Genomic DNA, 12,702 nt, shown 5'->3' with positions numbered 1-12,702 from the left:
CTAAGTAACTAAATTCCTTCAGCTCTACAGTTTTGTGCTTTCATAGCTCTGGTTCGCGGAAATCATTGACAAAATAGGTATCAGATGTTGTCCACACAGGCTCTAAAATTAACAGCAATAGTAGTGCCCTGGCAAGGGTGGCTGTGTTGGTTGGAGCATCCTCAGGTACACCAAAAGATTGGGGGTTCATTCCAAGACACATACCTAGATTGTGTCTTCCATTCCCAGTGGGGGTGCCTAAGGGAGGCAAGCAATTGATGTTTCTCTCTCACTCTAATTCTCTCTTTTTTAAAATCAATTTTAAAAACACATATCCACCCTAGCTGGTTTTGCTCAGTGAGTAGAGCATCAGCCTACAGACTGCAGAGGCCTGGGTTCGATTCCTGTCAAGGGCATCTGCCTGTGTTGATGGCTCAGTCCCCAGTAGGGAGTATGCAGAAGGAAACCAATCAATGATTCTCCCTCATCATATATATTTCTACCAGTATCTCTTTCCCTCCCCCTTCCTCTTTGAAATCAATAAAAAATATATATTTTAAAAATTATTTTTTAAATGTATCAGGTAAAGATTAAAAGTAATACTAGGTATCATATTTAAATATGTTTCCCTTATTAGTGATTTTACCTTAACATGCTTTGTATTTCAACTATATTTTGCATCTAAAGGGCATCAAGTATTTTAACATGGTTTTTTAAATAAAAGATACTGCCACAGATTTTATGTTTTGTTACTTCAGTCAAGTTCAAGCTCGGTCCCATTTATTACTTTAATATTTAATTTTTATGAGCTTAACTATTTAAAGGTTTGCTTTCAAGAAGTATCTGCATGTTTACAAATTATAAAATATGTATTAAAGTTATGATTAAACTCCTTCCCATTCACCATTTACTCTGAATGTTTGGAGTCATTCTATTTTAGCTTGATAATCTAACATAGTAGAAGCTTAAAGAAAAAAAAGAATTTATAAGGAAATAACTGAGACTGAAATAATTTAAAACAAGGAGACAAAATAAATGATGTAAGTTTTACTATTTTAGCTAATTGTATTATAGTAGATTTAAATCAGTTTAGCACATGACAATCATTTGAGGTGCCTTCAAATGATCTCTTTTGAAAGGTTAGTGTCATGTGATGAAAGATATTTCTTTTTTTCCTCTTAACTAGCAACTTATTTCCCCAGGGAGCAAAGTTTACATTTTAAAAAGCCTGGCACTACTATTTCATTGCAAATCTTACAATAATTCTCTGCTATATTAAGTAGTGGGATCAAATCCAAATGGGAATGATATTGGAAACCCAGGCTCTGTGCTGGGAAGAATAACCCTTTACAAAATCAATTTAGAACACTGGCCTTCCTTTCCCATCCATACATATAAAAGCCTAAGCCACTGGGATGACGGGTCGCTATGACATGCACTGACCACCAGGGGGCAGATGTTCAATGCAGGAGCTGCCCCCTGGTGGTCAGTGCACTCCCACAGCCAACCTCCCACAGTCTCTCCTCCTGGCCCCCAGGCTAGGACGGGGAACTAGGGGGGGTGGCTGCAAACGTGGCCCCTTTCCCAGGGGGGATCAAGGGCCAACTCCCTCCTCGGGGCTGGTGGCCAACCTCCCTTGCCCCGTCCCTTCCCTCGGCCAGCAGGCCCCAATCGGCTGCTGCCAGCTCACTGCAATGGAAGCACAGCAACAAGGGAATGGGGGGGTGAGGGGGGGGGGAAGCTGGGAACCATGAGGTGGTGACAATGGAGGCGGAAGCGTCTGTCCCTTCCACAACCCACCCAGGCAACCATCGCCTCCTCTCCAGCCTGGCCCTGATTGGCCTGGTCCCAAATAGCTCTGATCACCAGCCAGGCCTAGAGACCCCACCCATGCACAAATTTCATGCACCAGGCCTCTAGTAAGAAATATAAAGCATGTATTATAATCTGTCTGGCTTCTAAGTCATTAGCTCTCTGTAATTGTGGGGAAACTATAATTTTACCATGCTGTTAAAAGTGTATTTCTATTGTTAAAATGTGTGACATTTTCCTCCTTATTTTCCTAATTAAACCCAAAAAATGTGAAAAAAGTTAGTAAAGATAACAAATGTATAAATTAATTGCAAAATATAATCGAATTTCTTATTCAAAGTCATGATATTAAAATTTTGTAATAATCTTTGTATTTTTTTTATAAATATTCAGATAAATAATTCCCAGTGGTTTTTAGATCAAGTTATTCCTATTCCTGGCACCTCCTAGACTTTAAAGCAAAAACCTATCTCTCCCTCCAAAAATAAAACTATGGTAAATACCTCCCTAATTTAATAGAAATCTTGAGATTATTTTTTTTTTTGCATCTGTTTACTTAAACTGCCTCCTCCTAAACAGTAAATAAAATTTTTAAAAAGTTGCTTTGAATGCTGAACTTCGCTGGCTTGTTGCTCCATGTGTACTAGTAGCTATTCTGAAGGCTTACTAAAATGTCACTTTGGGGCACTTTAAGCTTTCTGCTAGAGGCTTATATGCGACCTCAAATTCTTACCTCAGTTTCTCACAACATCTCATAAAGTAGATGGCATAACCCCGTGTTAAAAAAAATAAAATAAAATAAAAATAAAAATTGAGACAGTTTCACCCTCATTAAGTGGTAGCACTGGGATTCAAACCATATGTTCCTAAATCTAAAACTAGTTTTTGTTTTATGTTTGGCTTGGTTTTGGCTTTGATTTTTTTTTTTTTCTGCTTCCGCAGCACCCCACTAAAACATGCTATCTTCATATTACAAGGAATTGAAAATTATGTGCACCTGCATATGGAAAAGCCTCAGCCAGAGGACTTGGGTCCATTCATAATAGAAGGAAGTGGTTGATGGTAAAGAAGGGGAGAAAATATTAATAACCGCTCTCCTCAGCACTCTGCCAAGGTGTAGGGCAGTAAAACAGATGAAAAAAAGCTCTGACTCCTAGTACATAAATGAAGAAGAGTGCTACACATAAGCTACTCGGTCCCATTTGTCTCCTCTTGTTTTATTTCTTCAGTGCTAACCATCTTATATCTATCTTTTTCAATAATGCTTCTCCCACTCATCTTGTGTTTTTCATGTAATTAGGTGAACAGAAGGAGTGCAGAATTCATTCCGTATAACCCAAGGTGGCATGCTATTAACTTTTAGTATCCCCCCCATGCAGCATAGTACCTAACATACCATAAATACTCTATAAATACTTTATGGTCAGTAATCAGGAAACCAAACAGGTCAAGTGAGCAGACACATGCCATGAAAATAAATCAAGAGAACTGGAGTGGTATGAGGACCACCAAGTGGTATGGGAAAGAATGAAGGCAAGAACACTGTCCTATACGTGGCATGTAGACAAATGAAAAAAAAACTACCCCCAAATTTACTGGCTTAAAAAAAAACAGCATTTATTTAGTTCAAATCTCTATGGATTGGCAATTTGGATTGAGCTCAGCTAGGTCCAGCTGAGCAATTCCTCTGAACTCAGCTGAGCTTACTCATGCATCTACAGTCAAGTGGCAGTATACTGCCTCACTTGTCAGACAATTGGCTAATTGTACACTGGCGTATTGGGAGCTAACTAGACCACATGTCTCATCATCTAACAGGCTAGCTTCACATTATGGCGGTCACCGCTTCCAAGAGCAGTAGTAGGAGAAGCCTCGATACCCAAGCACTGTCCAAGATTCTGCTTACATCGTGTTTGCTACAGCCCCCTTGGCAATGCAGTTCATCAGGCCAGCCTATACTCACGAGATAAAGAAAGATCTCATCTCTTAATGAGTAGAGCTACAAAAACACATTCAATAACCTGGCACAGGGAAAGAGTTTGTTTTCATTTTTGCAAGCTTACCTAATAATAGACAAACATATAAATTGACCATACCTCTGCTATGCCCACAGCCAATCAGGAGTCGTTATGCAAATTAATCCACAGGCATGGAGTGGCTGGGAGGGGCGGGACACCTCCTATGAGGGGGAGGAAGGGGAGTGGAGGGAGCTACAGGAGCAGTGCTCTAGCTGGGAGTGAGGACTTTCAGGCTCCCGGATAGCCGGGAGCAAAGCCAGGGGGAGGAAGGTCTATTCTTACACGAATATCATGCACTGGGCCTCTAGTCTACCATAATAGCTATTCCAGAAGGCTAGCACTTTGCACAGTAGCTTAACCCACCAGGTGTCTTGTAAACTGATCTGTGGAAAGCAGAATAATCCCATTACAGATAAAGGACACCTATCTGGGTGAGAACAAGAAGTTTGTCCAGATTATCAAGTCTCTGGACTCACTCCCTTTATCAATTTAAAAGATATAGTCTGCCCAACAGCTTTCACCAATACAGTGGAACATGTCTTTGTAATTCTTTGCCTCACTAAACAACAAAAATTTTATATACTTTTCACACTAGTCATTGAATTAGTCCTAAGACTTTAACTTACAATTAAAATATACCAGTATTATAAAATCTGACTTGTTAAGCTAGAAATCACTAGCAACTTTTACATGGCAGTGATTGTGTCATCTTTTGTGTATGGGCCTGATTTTGTTCGCTTACTTTCTGGGTTGTTTTTTATTTTTACCATGTTCCAAAGACTTAAGGTAAATAATACCTGTTATAAATGACTTCCAAAATGGACTTGATTGACATCCTTGGCACCAACACACCATATCTGTAAGCAACCTCTACCAAGTAAATTCCAACTCACTACTTATGTCTCAATACAAGGGTTATTTCCTCTAAGAAATCATCACAATTCCCTTAATTCACTGTACTATTTGTCCTATGCTCCCTGATACCTAATGTTTCCCTCCATCTTAATACTTAGCATATTTATAGATTATCCCACATTAGACTCTATGCCTCTTTAAGGTATACAGTGGTGTACATCTTTGTTTTCACCTAGTAAAGCTGCAGACATGAATGGATGGGTGGATGGGTAATCAAAATCTCAATGCACACGATTGTGGAATAATACAGGGTGTCCAAATAAATGTGTACACACACTTTGAATAATTATAAAGACGGTGTTAATTAAAATACATTTCATTTTCAAAATTGAGCTGATAGCTGTTAAAATGTGTATACAGTTTTGAGACACCCTGTATATTGTCACATTTGTTTAAATATCCAACAATAACGACTTCAAGCCTCCATCCTGATGATCACAAGAATTACATTTATTTAAATATTAGATTCCCAAGTGGCTGCTGGCAATCTTGAAGAATGCTGACACAGTCTATGAAATCAGCCTTCTTCACTGCTGCATGTGTACACACACACACACACACACACACACACACCAGAGATAAGAAGCTCAGATGAACGCCTTATGGTCTATTTTGACCTGCTGACTTTCACAGCCCCACCTGCTTGTTTCTATTTCCTACATTCAGCTGCTTCCACATTTTAGAATTAAGTCCCATTTTAGAACAGTAACTGAAGTCCAATTTGCTCCAACAGCTGAACCACAGTGATTCCTAGGATACAAGGGAAGTTCCACTTTCCACAATGTTTTACTCAGTCCAGGATCAAAGAAAAATAGTCCCAGTCTCGAGAAGCCCCAGCTTTTTTGATCAACTTATTTCAGTTGCAATCACATAGACTTTTTCCCAAAGTGTGCCCACATCGCCAGAGTAGCCAAGAAAGAATGAGACCCCCATATCAGCTTCTTGCTTAAGTCAGGACAAGTCCTTCCCTGAGGCAACTTGCTGAGTCCTGGTCTCTAGTGTCTAGACCAGTGTTTTTCAACCTTTTTTGGGCAAAGGCACACTTGTTTCATGAAAAAAATCACGAGGCACACCACCATTAGAAAATGTTAAAAAATTTAACTCTGTGCCTATATTGACTATATATAAAGTAATTCTCTTGAATAGGAATCAAATAAACACAAAGAAAGTATTTTATAATTACTTTATTATGAAATATTAAGTAAACAAAATAGTGAAAAATTATAAAATTCTTGTCTTGTCTGCACCTACGGCACACCAGGCAACAGCGGTTGAAAAACGCTGGTCTAGACATCCCCATCCCTTATGAACACAAAGGTTGCCCACAGGAAGTGACGGGGTGTGATGGAAATCTTGGTCGCACAACCTGGGGGGATGCTGGCACAGCTAGAAGAAAAAGGGCCCTTTAGAGAACCTAACATTTGTTTCCCAGTAGTTTGGAGGCAAATGTGAAATGAGAAGGGAGTGCCTCTTCTTGTCTGAAAAAAATCCTAAAAGTGGGAGACTGGCTGAAGCGACCAAGAACAGTAATCCAAAAAAGATGGATCATCAGATAGTCAAGAGGCAAATCTATCATTTCAAAGATGTATTTGTTCCATGGACCAACTGGCCACTACACAAGCTAGTAGCCTGAGACATCAAGGCAATGAGAGAAAAATAAAACTATTTCTTAACTGCACTTAATGGTTTGTGTCCATGTGTTAATGGGCTAACCATTGGGTTCTACGAATACTGGCCTTTGAGATATTTCAGTTCTGTCGTATAAAGCAGCAAAAAAATATTTATAGACACCACTATAGAATCATTATGGACATCTAGTATGGGGCAAGGAATGGGCAGAAACTGACAGACTCCAGATCTCTGAGAAATTAATGGTCCATATAATGAATATATGAGTCTCAGCAGAATATATTAGAGAGCATGGTCATCAGGAGTGAGGATGATGTCTTCATAACAATGACCTTCCTCCATCAGAAATAAAAATTTCCATTGGTTTGAGGTAGGAAGTCCAGGGTTTTTAACAATTTACCTCATTTAATCCATTGGATGTCTTTGTTTGTAAGATTTTCATCACCCAAAGTTGGTCCCCCTTCAGTCTCCACTTGAGGTGTGATCCACAGCTCCTGCCAATACTACCAGCTGCAAATGATCTATCTCTTGACTGTCATGCTTGTAATAACCATGTAAAATTAATGTTTCTTCTAATCCTCATTCTTCCTGCCTAATTTATCAGATTAATTAGATTGTTTTTGGTCTCTTAGTCTCTTTTTTTCCCTCCTTCCTTTCTCCCACTTCCCCAAAGCAAGATTGTAGAAGCAGACAGATTGTCACTTTAGCAGGACACCAATGATTTCACGTAGCAAGATACATTCTGAAGGTACAGACCAAGATGAAAGTGAATTTTCAGTGCTGTACTTAAGAGGGTAGGTCCTCCTAGACTTTTGCTCAAAATCCCATTTCCCTGTATTATTTGCTAACTAAATAAATAATAATAACCCATCATTCTGTTCATCCACTGAATACAGATAAAAATGGACAGGAGTAAGATCTACTAATTACCTCAAGCTAAGTAGAGGGCAATGTTTATAAATTTTAATTAAAAAGGAATATAGTAGTAAAAAAGAAAACTGATACATCTTTCTTCTCGTAACACTTTTATAAGATATTGGTTAAGATTATATATATTATCTGTAAGGTAGATATTATCTCATTTTACGACCCAAACTGAAACTCAGAGATTAAGTATTTTGTCCAAGTAACTTAGTTAAATAACAAGGGCAGCCAGAATTATAATTGGATTTTTTTTTTCCAAGAGCATAAATAAGAAATCATGTCTCCTAGTTCCCAGACCAATGTTCTTTTCACTCTACATATTGTTTTGATTTAATTATTTCCAGAAGGCTCAAACTCAAACCCTAAAATTCCTCCATGCAAATTATCATTAGAGTCCTGTACAAAATTTCCTCTCATTTTTAGAATGATATATGATGATTACTGTCATTCAATGTAATCAAACTAGCGCCTACAGGAGTTTAACCAGAAGTTTAGCCCCATTTCAACTTCTGTATGCCTCTCGGCCACCCAGTGTCAAAACAGAGCAACTGCAGGCAGATGCTAACTTGTCTACAGAGAAGCATGATAGTGCAGACTACCTGTTTTATAGCAACAAAAAAACATCATGACAGAGGTTCCCAAGTCTTTGAGAGGTAAAACTTGTACATATAGAAGATAAACCCAAAACAAAAATGGAAACGTGAAAATGAGGAGCCAACTTTTTATAAATTAAAATTTTTAATAGCATAAGTGAAGATGTGCCTGTTTCAAAATGGTAGAAAAAAAATAAAGAAGTAACAAGAATTTAGATAATATAATCTAATCATATGTAAGAAATCAGTCAAAAATAAGAGGAGTTCTATTCAGGGTTTTTTGTATATTTCTTAATGTAGAGGTTATTCAGTTAGTGTAATGAGCCACAGAAAGAATTAGGGGAATTGCCAATATTGAAGGTATTCAGCAAAATTTGTAACTAGGCAACTGATTTCAACCCTATAGAAATCAAGTTCTATCAAGTTGTAATGACAAACAAAAGTAAAGAACATGTATCAAGAGATCCAGCAAGACTAATATTAGAACAAAATCACCATTTATGCAGATTTACTACACACTGAATTATACATAGATAGCACCTGCCCTTTAGAAAGTACAGTCTAATAAAGCAAAAATGATGACATCACCACAAAATAAATCTATTAGTTTATTAGTGACAAAGAAGAGAGAGTTTTAGAGGTAGGGTATAGAGTACATGTTTATTTTAAATTTAAAAAGTAGTAAAATAATAATAGAATTCTGAGTATACAAAGACTTTTTAATGGTAGTATGTCTTCTTTCATACTTAGTCAGGGTTGGTGCTTGAGCTGTTTGGGTCAACCTCTATTGTGAAATTCTATCTCTATTATTGTGTTGGCCCCAAAAGAGTGCCCAAGTGTACATAGATTAGACCAGTGGCTCTCAACATTTTGACTAGTTTCCATATATAAAATAAAAAGCATTCTCATAAATATACCAAAGTTATTCCAACTTTTTGGCTTCTTTTCTGTAAGCCTTTATTCTCCCACTGACAAAAGCATAGTTAATACAAGTGAGTAAAAAGGCAATTATAAAGGACAATTATAGGAATAATTATCCTTCAAAATAAATATTTCCCTAAGTTTAATGTTTTATTAGAAGTAACTTTATTGTGAATGACCTACTTCACAACAAATCACCAAATTGCACCAAGTCAGTAGTCAAACAATAAATATTGTTAAAGATCATAATTTAAGTAGCCCCTGTGTTTCAAGGCATATAGCAAATCAAAAAAAAAAAAAAAAAGTGGATAGAAAGAAAGACATTTGGTGTATACTTATCATCAATTCATAAAATTAAAAAGAAGCTTTTAAGAAGTTGTTTTCATTTCATTCTAAAAGTTTTCCTTCAAACCATCCGCAACCCAAAACCTATCTCATGTTTTAATACTAGTCAGTGATGGAAATTCAACAATCTCTCCAAGAAGCCACTTGGAGGTGCTTGGTTGCGTCCTCTGTTCCATAATGAACCTATCTCTTTGGGCTTTGTCTTTTGTGGGTTTTGAATAAGAGAGTCTCCATCTCTTATGCTCAAGTTTCATATTGTCCCAGTGTCCTCTAGGAAAACTCCCCTCCACCACCATTAAACGTTTTGTAAGCTGGCAAGCTATCCAAGCTGAACCTGCCCAAGTCCTCTGACATATGGGGAGGCAGTCACTTCACTCCGCTATGCTTAATAACCATCCTCTAAACAGCATTTCTTCTTTCCTTGGCAGATATAATTGCTTTATTTTAAAAGCCTGTCAGGATAGTTGAGATATGCTCTACCCTCAAAAACTAAGTACTAATAAAAATGAGATATTTGAAATGCTTTCTTGTTTATTTATTTGGCACTCTAAATTATCAAAGGTGTAATCCAACTCTCAACAGAAAAAACAAATGGCAACTGTGATGATACAATAGGTTTCTTGACTATTGCACTATGTTAAGGAGAATAAAAAATATACCTAACTGCTTGAGTCCAAGAGATGTAAATTCCAAGGTGAGAATTATTTATAGAAGATTAAAACGTTTACTATTAGATGCCTGAAAATGAAATTTAAAATCTTATAAAACAAAGGCCGCAAATAATGTATTTTTTTCTCTTTGGTGAAAATAATTATATTAAATTTATTAAGTAACTGTATTAGTAAAACTTATACCAGAAACCCAGGAAGTTTTGAGGCCACAAATCTGGCCCTTGTCTCAGAATCAATTCATATATTCAGGAGCCACTGTGAATGTCTGACTTTTCTTATGGATTTAGACCAAGCAGCCACTTGTCACCACACAGCCTTCAATCCCTCCTCACTTGGGTAAGAGATATAGTCATAGAAATGGTAGAAAGGAGAAACAGAATACTTCTAAAACAATGCTTTCAAATTTGGAGGAGAAATTCTTAATTGTACTTTGTTTATGGACAATCTGTCCAGTTTTCTGGATGATTACCTGAACAGTTTAAGTAAGTTCAATTTGTTTTGTAATTATTAAAAGTACAACTTGCCATTAGGTACTCCTGTCTGTGTTACTGTGCTTTGTAAGTACACACATTATCTCTTCTTTTGGAATTTTTTAAATTTCTTTATTGATTAAGGTGTTACATATGTGTCCTTATTTTCCTATTACTCCCCCACACTATCCCCCCACCCCCCACTCATGCCCTCACCTCCCTGGTGTCTGTGTCCATTGGTTAGGCTTATATGCATGCATACAACTCCTTTAGTTGATCTCTCCCTCTTACCCCCACCCTCCCCTACCTTCCCTCTGAGATTTGATGGTTTGATTGATGTTTTTCTGTCTCTGGATCTGTTTTTGTTCATCAGTTTATGTTGTTCATTATGGTCTTTCAGAATTTATAACTCAAGCTAAAGGATAAAAATAAATAAATAAAAAAATAAATAAATAAATAAATAAATAAATAAATAAAAACCTCAATTACCCTTTATTCTAACTATAGGTAACTTCAGTTTACGAATGTAATGGGATGTCTTTCAATATTTTAGATGTTATTTGGAACTCAGAATGTCCCGATCTCATGGAAAAATAATTGAAATAGAAATTAGGTACCCAGATCTATGTTCCAAAATTAAATAAGAAAAGTCTATTAAACATAGAGATACTGAATCAAGTTCCCAGTTGGCATCACTATTGGCATATAAACACCATTTTTACTCTTAACCTGTAGGGGAAGCATTGAGAATCTTCTAAAATTCTAAAAACTGTTTCAAGGAGTCCAGGGATCCCCTGAACCATCCAGGCACACCAGGTTAAGAAAGGCTAATCTAGACATTTGAATAACATCAGCAATATAGTGGAATAGGAAGCCCCAGTCCTTGTCCTATAGAGATGGTGATGAAACAACAATACTTGGTCTGATTTCCTTTAAGAAACTTCCAGAATCCAGTTAGGAATTTGCAACCCTAGGAGGAGCACAAAACCGAGAAAATCCACTTGCAATGAATATGAGTTTCATTGGATCCATATCACACTTTCCCTTAGGGCTTAAAGAAACCCACTCCGCCTGCAAATTGTTCCTCACAGGAAAGTGTCCATCCAGCATCCCAGCCTTTCAGGGCACTGCCCCCCAAAACCTACTTCTGTTTCACCTTATTCAAGGCACTGAGGCAACCAGCATAGTCAGAGCACCTGAGGGGAGCTAAGAACAAAGGAACAACAGCTTCACTAGTGAGTTCTACCCAAACATTAAAGAATTAATACCATCCTTCAAAAATTCTTCCCCCAAAAAAATGAACCGGAGGTCACTCTTCAAATTCATCTTATAAGACTAACATTACCCAGATACCAAAGCCAGACAAGGACACTCAAGAAAAGAAAAATCACAAGTCAGTATTCCTGATATAGATGCAAGAATCCTCAACAAAATACAAACAAACCAAATTCACACACCGTAATGAAGGTGAATTTATCCCTAGGATGTCGCATAAGCAAATCGGTAAATGTGATACATCACATTAACAGAATGAAGGATAAATATTCGATGATCGTTTCAGTAGAAGCTGAAAAGGCTTTTGACAAATTCAGCATCCTTGGATGATAAAAACTCTCAACAAATTTGGTATAAAAGAAATGTACATCAATGTAACAAGGGCCATATATGACAAGCCCACAGTTAATGCCATACTCAATGGTGAAAAGTTAAAAGCCTTTATTCTAAGATGAGAAACAAGACAGAATGCCCATGCTCATCACTGATGAGACCCGCTCTCCTGATTCAAGACAAAAAAGGGGCATGTCTAGAAAGGAAGGAAGTTGTAGAATTCTCTTGAGACAGATTACAAAAATAAATAAATCATTAATTTTACAAAATGTTTTTATAGTTAAACTAGAGGCCCGATGCACAAAAATTTGTGCAAGAATGGGCCTTCCTTTCCCCGGCTGCTTGCACCGCCTGCTCTCTGGCCAGAAACACCTTTCTGCCTTCCCACACTGCCCAGAGCCCCACAGCTGCTGGGGCAGTGCAAAACACCTGCATTGTCACCATGGTAACAACACAAGCATCCTGCCCCACTTCTGGCCACTCAGCGCCTACATATGCAAGTTAACCCACCATTTTTGTTGGGTTAGTATGCATACTCACTCCTGATTGGTGAGCATCATGAAGGTACAGTCAATTAGCATGCTACTCTTTTTTTTTGCATTTTTTTATTAAGGTATTATATGTGTACATATCTTACCATTGCCCCCCACTCCTGCACATTCCCTCACCCCCCAGAGTTTTGTTTCCATTGGTTATGCTTATATGCATGCATACAAGTCCTTCAGTTGATCTCTTATCTCCCCCATATCTCCCTAACCTTCCCGCTGTAATTTGACAGTCTGTTTGTCGCTTTATTGTCTCTGTACCTATCTTTTTG

The sequence above is a fragment of the Pipistrellus hanaki genome, assembly GCF_964339955.1.
Source record: "Pipistrellus hanaki genome assembly, chromosome: 3".
In the NCBI taxonomy this organism is placed as follows: Eukaryota; Metazoa; Chordata; class Mammalia; order Chiroptera; family Vespertilionidae; genus Pipistrellus; species Pipistrellus hanaki.
This window is presented reverse-complemented; position numbering follows the sequence as displayed.